The sequence below is a fragment of the Tasmannia lanceolata genome, unplaced genomic scaffold (assembly GCF_043159265.1).
Source record: "Tasmannia lanceolata isolate RefF3 unplaced genomic scaffold, GAP_Taslan_0.1 ptg000018l, whole genome shotgun sequence".
Taxonomy (NCBI): domain Eukaryota; kingdom Viridiplantae; phylum Streptophyta; class Magnoliopsida; order Canellales; family Winteraceae; genus Tasmannia; species Tasmannia lanceolata.
In genome coordinates, this window is record NW_027518695.1 from 18,857,024 (window position 1) to 18,863,826 (window position 6,803).

General features: G+C 35.7%; 1 long non-coding RNA gene across 5 annotated transcripts; it reads right to left on the reverse strand.

Moving 5' to 3' along the window:
- Positions 1-258: 258 nt before the first annotated feature.
- On the reverse strand, positions 259-6,156 carry LOC143850904 (uncharacterized). Of its 5 annotated transcripts, XR_013236104.1 has the most exons (8): positions 6,030-6,156; positions 5,278-5,480; positions 4,113-4,180; positions 3,968-4,011; positions 1,351-1,430; positions 1,197-1,254; positions 926-1,049; positions 259-555 (listed from the first exon to the last, which is right to left on the reverse strand). It is a non-coding gene; the product is annotated as an uncharacterized LOC143850904 (long non-coding RNA). The 5 variants fall into 5 exon arrangements; XR_013236102.1 differs by lacking the exon at positions 5,278-5,480 and having other exon boundaries at positions 6,030-6,155; XR_013236105.1 differs by lacking the exon at positions 5,278-5,480 and having other exon boundaries at positions 882-1,049; positions 6,030-6,155.
- Positions 6,157-6,803: the final 647 nt, after the last annotated feature.

A 6,803-nucleotide genomic window follows, 5' to 3' on the forward strand; every position in this document is an offset into this window, starting at 1 on the left:
TACCGACGTTCATTGGAACTGTCGGTGTAGAGGACATACACCGGCGTTCTGAACCGTCGGTAAAAGATGTAGAGGCGTTTTCTTTTTATTATTCACCGACGGTTTTATGACCACCGGTGATTAGCATTTTTTTTTATTTTTTTTGGAAATAAAGCAGCACAGTGAATATGAACCTGTATAAAACCTGTACCACCATAAGTAACATATATATACACATATTGGCATCCAAACGATAGAAAAAAAAAAAAACATCCAAAGTCATCAAACCACCATTTCCATTTAAATTAAACCCAAGAAGGTCCTCCAAACAAAAATCATCAAACCAACTATCTCCATCTCCATCTAAAATCAACCCATATACCAACAACTTCTTCCTCAGTGTGACATCCAACAGTACTAAAAAAAGACTATTTAAAGGACATTAAATGACACTATAATGGCATCCATCGTTTCAAATACAATGACAAGAAACAAAATTATATAAAAGGTTCCATCCCTTCCTCTAAAATTCCATAGATCGACGATCCTGAGAACATGAAATAATCTCCATACACCCTGCATGTCACATAAAATACAGAATTGAATTGTTATTGCCAAGACAAGGGCTGAAACATGGATCGAAGAAACACAATTTTGAGAGCTTGCACCCTGGGTATAGTTCTATTACAGAGCAATGTATGATTTGGCTTTGAACAATTAACATACATGTAAACAGTACGACACATGTTGATCAAGGGCCTAATAGGGATTATCCTAATCATTTCATCATTGACTTGCAAATGGGAATTTTAAAGTTAAAAAATGAATAGCAGTTCGCATCCAACATGTAAAGGTCTATTTATCAAACATGCTTTATGTAGGTAAGACAAGCTGCTTTTCACCTCATACTACAAGAGAGAAGAAACAAAGCCCAGCTCTTACTGACCAAAGAATTGATAGGGTAATACTAAATAGTCTTGAAGTCTTGAAGGCTTTGTGATGTCCTTAATACACTCTGATGGCTTCCCCTGTTGCCATTGTCCATAGTCTTGCAGTTGTATCAGAAGAAGCTGCAATTGAAATTAAAAAAAAAATAATACTCATGACATTATAAAAAAAATGGAGAAACAAATACAAAGAGACTCAATTAAGGGAACATATGATCCAAAATGAGTGCAATAACTGGACTTTGCAAAAATGAGTTCAGTGACCTATACCCGTTAATTAAAGAAGGGCCTACAGAGGACACACAATCCCATAACCAGCGTTGATGGTCTGTGGAGATATGAACCAAAACCACCGAAAATAAAATAAAGATCACTCCATAAGGGACTAAGTTAGAACATGCAAGGGATCTGATCCAAGATTTACCTGTCAAAATTCACTCGAAGGTGAAACCGTCAACATTCCATATCTTAACAGTGTGGTCAGAAGATGCAGTGGCGAGAAACCTAGAAAAATTCCAATAGAGGCATGTAAGAAACCATATTTGAGTCCATAATTGAAACCCAAAGAATAATGTAGAAGTGTAAGAAACCACACTTGAATCCATAATTGAAACCCATACTTGAACCATAATTGAAACCCAAAGAATAATGTAAGAAACCATACTAGAATCCATAATTGAAACCCAAAGAATTGAATAATGTAGAAAATAAAATTGTTTGATCCAGATGTAATGAATAAACTTAAGTAAAGAAGTGCTTCATGGCCAATGAAAATGAGATATCGAACCTGTGAGATTCATAGAACTCTGGGGACATTTAAGAAAGGAAAAGAGTGTATGGAGAGAACATAAATGATAGAATGTACTTGTGATAATGCTACATAGATGCTTGCAAGCAAAAAGATACCTTCATAATGATCTTCTGCCGAGAGGTTCTAGCATCAGAAAGAGTAGAATGAATGGGTTATATGCAGAAAGCGCAGAAGATAAGCAGTAAAAAAATTACAGTACTTTTGATCATTTGGAAGCATTTTGAAGGGGCTCATTGACTCTTATCTATGAAGATATTTGAGCACAAGATCGAGAGAGAAACAGATAATCGTATTTACTGCGTCAAAACTAGATAAGCTGGATCACAACAATTTTGACTATCAAATTGCATACACAAATATAGATGAAAAAGAAAATGTGTTCTATGACATGAGGATGAAAAAGCCCAACACAATGCAACAAAAAGCTAAAAGAGGCAACAGAAGCCACAAAACACAACAAAACAGTCTTAAAAATTGAACCAACATAGCCCATGACACATGAACTCGGAAATGATACGTAAAAGACATAAAGCAAAGGTGGCTCATGTACTCCGGGTTGATCTAACCTGAAAACAAGTAGATCGATTATTTGCAAAAAAAAAAAGATACAGCGTCCAGTATATAAGTAGGCACAAATGGAGCCTAAATGAGATAAAGGAAAATTTGACTTTTAAAGAGATCATCAGTTAAAGATAGCATATCTGTTGTGCAAATATCAAGATGTGGCATAAATTTGACCTTTTAAAGTACAACATGCCAAGCCAACCAACACTCTAGGAACACTATAGATACATTCAAATTATTAATCCTAAAATGAAGACATTGTAGGTAAAAGTAAAAAACATTAAATGGCAAAAAAAAAAAAAACAGGAACTTGATGTGGAAACACTTTAATTACATCTGAACAAAAAAAAAAGCACAACGACCAATAAGCAATGCATAACAATTTAGGGTTTAGGGTAATATAGTTGTTGATGTGGATAATTTAATGCCTTCTTTGAATGGTGACTAAAATTTATCGAAAAAATGGCATGAGTCTCAGGCTACTATGATGGTCGAATCAAGAACCAAAACAAAAATAAATAAATAAATAAGGGGTAATCAAATCAGCTCTAGCAACAGTTAAACAAACCAAAAAGTCAGCCTCACTATTAGCAGATCGGATAGCATGCAAAAAGATTGTGGAATGATCCCAAACCATATCATTAATCTCCTAAAAAGCACCCACCAAATGCCAAGGACATCCTTCCTCTCAGAAACTTACCGAAACACATTGAGGGAATCACCCTCAACAACCAACAGATTGAGCGAGGGGTCAACTACTCATAACCATCAGGTGTTGGAGGGGTCTACAATAAACAGATCAAGGATATTTTAATCATTGCTCCTTGCCACTGCAAACTATGAGGGGTCTAGATAGAAAGTGAGGTGTTGGGGAAAAGAGGGGGCAGGGCATGGATTTGGAGAGGATCATAGTCACTAGTCTTGAAAATCGACCGAAGTATTCCATAAACAAAAGATGTTGAATTACACAGGGAGATAAGATTGACATGTGGCAATTCAAACATACATGAGTAGATAAGATTTCAAATGTGCATGAACAGGTGGCTACTCAACATGTAAGGACGGATAACAATTCCAACATGCATGGAATTAAAGTACATAAAACCCAAAATGGAAACTCAAATGTGTATGAACTGATGACAATTAGATCTTGTCCATATCCGGTTGAATCTTGAGAACTCTAACAAGTACACCCTAAGTAAACAGGTATAAGCATCAGAGAGCATAGGAACTCATAATGGCAGCAACACTACAGCGTATCTGAGCTCAAACTCCTAAAAATTAAAACTCTATAAGTTCAATTTGAAGAGTGTAAAAGGCATGAGGTTTAGTCCAAAATTTTTAAATTGGCTTAGTGATTTTCAACTACCCTTGATAGTTCTGGATATTAAGGGTGGCCGACCAAACAAAACTCCGATCTGAGGCATTCAATTCAATCTATTCAAGAGGCTTCCAAACGATTTATCGTGAAGAAAACAGAGCACTATAAAATCAACCCAAACTTCCAATATCTTCCAAGCAATTTATCTTCTTCTTAACTGTTTGCACGAATTTCACACAGAAGATACGCAAACAATTAAGAAGAGAAATTACTTAGTGAGCTTGCAAAGGGAAGAGTAAAGCAATCCTAAGGGTACAATGAAATTAAAGCTTGCAAAATCAATACCTCTTTATGATTTCAACCTCCTCTTCCCTTTCGCTGGCTGAGACCTAGATGAAAATAAAAAATAAATAAATAAGAAGAAACCCTAGATGGAAAAAAAAAATCAAACAAAATCAAAACCCTAGGGCAATGTGAATACAAACCATACCGTTTCTTCTTAGCCTTCTTTTTTGAGGAAATGGGTGGGAAACCCTTTCTCTTGAAGTGACAAATACCCTAGAAAAAAAATTGAAAATGAAATATCAAAGCCCTTGAAAGTAAATGAAAACCCTAGGTAGAAACAAAATCACAAAGTAGACTTCTAATCTAACCCAATCTTAACCACAAATTGATTGACATCCTTAGTTAAATTAAATCTATAACTATAATGACCAGTCAAAGTTAAACACAGAACACTGTCATTTTAACTGATTTGGGAACTTTTTAAAAATCCCACAAAATCAGCATATCACAGTGATCCCAAATTGCGAGAAAACCTTTAAATAAAATGTGATCAATTTCACATTTTCGCTCTTTATTCGAGCTGTTTTTTTTTTTTTTACAATAGGTTGATCAAGCCATTTCCAGTCTTTATAGATATGCCTCGTTAATTACATAAGAACTTTCTAAAACCTTTAAAAAGAAGTGAGAAATCAAAAACCTTGAAAATAGAATGAATATGGGAAATCAAATCCCTTAAAAAAAAAAATAGAAACCAAAACCCTAATTGTAAAGACAAGTGGGAGAAGATATTACAGATCAAACAGAATCATTAATCATACAGGGAAAAAAGAAACCCTAATTGCGGAATCTCTCGAAACAAAAAACTGAAACCATAAATTTAAACAAAAAATGCCTCATCAAATGCCACAATCATCATTTCAAATCCCTTAGATATACCTCGTTATCTCCCTTGAATGCCGGTAAACCCTCAATCGTCCCTCGTTATCACCGTTGAATGGAAGAAGAAAAAAATATCAGATAGAAGAGGAGAGATTAGAGATGAGGAGATTAGGGAAATTAGGGATTTTAGATGGAATTTGAGAACAGAAATAGGGCTTCTGGAAAGAGGGTAAGGGTTAGAGAAGAGATTTGGGAGGGTTTCGAGTGGAAATAGGCATGCGGAAAGCTGAGGGTTTGGGCGGGCGGGAAAAAAATGTTTTCTGCCCTAAGTGGCGCGAGCTTGATCGGGAAATGAAAAAAAAGAGGCACCGACGCTTATAAAATATCGACACTAATTTTTATATTCAGCGACATTACATGAATGTCGGTGAATTCCGAAAGTAAAAAAAAAATAATTAACAACGTTTTTATTAAAAAACGTCGGTACTTACAGGGATTTAGCGACGCCCAACGAATGTCGGTGTATACATAGGGCTTATTTTCTGGGCGGGAGAAGTTACTTGAGCGGGAATATCAATTCACTGACGTTCTACTACTTGAACGTCGTTGTATATAGAATATTAGGGTCGCTTTTTAGGAACGTCGGTAAGAGAACGTCGCTAATTACCGTTTTTCTTGTAGTGTATGGTTGCACCTAAGGAGGTTCACACTATAAATACTGCTCCGCCAGCAAGGAGGGTAAAAAAAGAGAAAAACGTGGAATCACATGCCCCCAAACCAGTAAAAGAGAAGAAAACTGAAAAATAGAAAACACATGTAAAAAATGAATTAAAACAACAAATAAAGAGCAAAAACAATAGAAAACCCACAAAACCCATGAACCAAAAACCAACCAAATTGAGACAGAGAGAGTGGTAGAGTCTAATCAGAAAAAAAAAAAAACCCCATCAATCAAAATCAAAATCCAAAGACTACACAACCATAAAATCTTTCTCTCATCATACTTTAACAACAATTAATAACAAATAAACCACAAAACTAATAAAAACATCTCACCCAAAGCCACAAATCAAAAACCAAAAAAGCACAAAAACCCATGAAAATCAATCACCAGAGATCAAGAAACAAAACCAAAACAGAGAAAAAAACAAAACCCAAACATCTACTAATAAAACCCAAACATAAAACAAAATCCGAGAAAACCCAAAACCCAAAACCCAAAATTAAGAACAAAAACACATACCCATTTCGGCTCGAAAATTCGCTTACTTTTGCAGACCAAATTCCTCTCTCTTTTTCTCTTTGAAATTTAAGTCCAAACTAGCCTACCTCGCTTAAAAGTTCTACAGTAGCGCGGCACCGGTTAAGACATATAGACCTTAAGAGGCGCACATTAGAAACAACCCTTTTTAAGAAATTACAAAAATTTAAAAATAGAAACAGATATTAAGAAATCTAATCTCCCGCGTTTGCGGAGATGGTTCCTGATTGTCGCCCTCTGAACAAAATATCTCGCGAGAATTTCAACGTTCAAAAAAGGGCAACTGATATTCCCACCCCCTTTTTCCTTATACACACACCCCCCTTTTTAGAAGGAAATGCAGATTGAGGGTTGGATTAGGAAAGTGAGACTATTTTAAGTACAGAGAATTGCGTATCGGCTGATTCCGAGAATCCCTAGAATCACTATTCAGTGATTGGATTCCGTGGGATCTTTATTCTATTATTTTTCGGATACTGATATTGGCTCTACGAGGTTTTGATAATTTGCACTGACTCAACTTGTCTCTTTTTATTAACCGGCTGTCAAAGTTATTGCAATTTCCAAAAATACTCAGAATGGGTGCAACTCGGGTTGGGTTCAACCCTAAAAAATTGGGTTGGGTCGGGTTGAACTCATGTCGGGCTCGGGTTCGGGTTGAGGGCTTGGGTAATCCGACCCGAGTGTAACTTGACATTTTATCATTTTTTTTTTTTAAAGTAAGCTTAAAAATTCGGGTTGAGAAAAAGGGTTCGT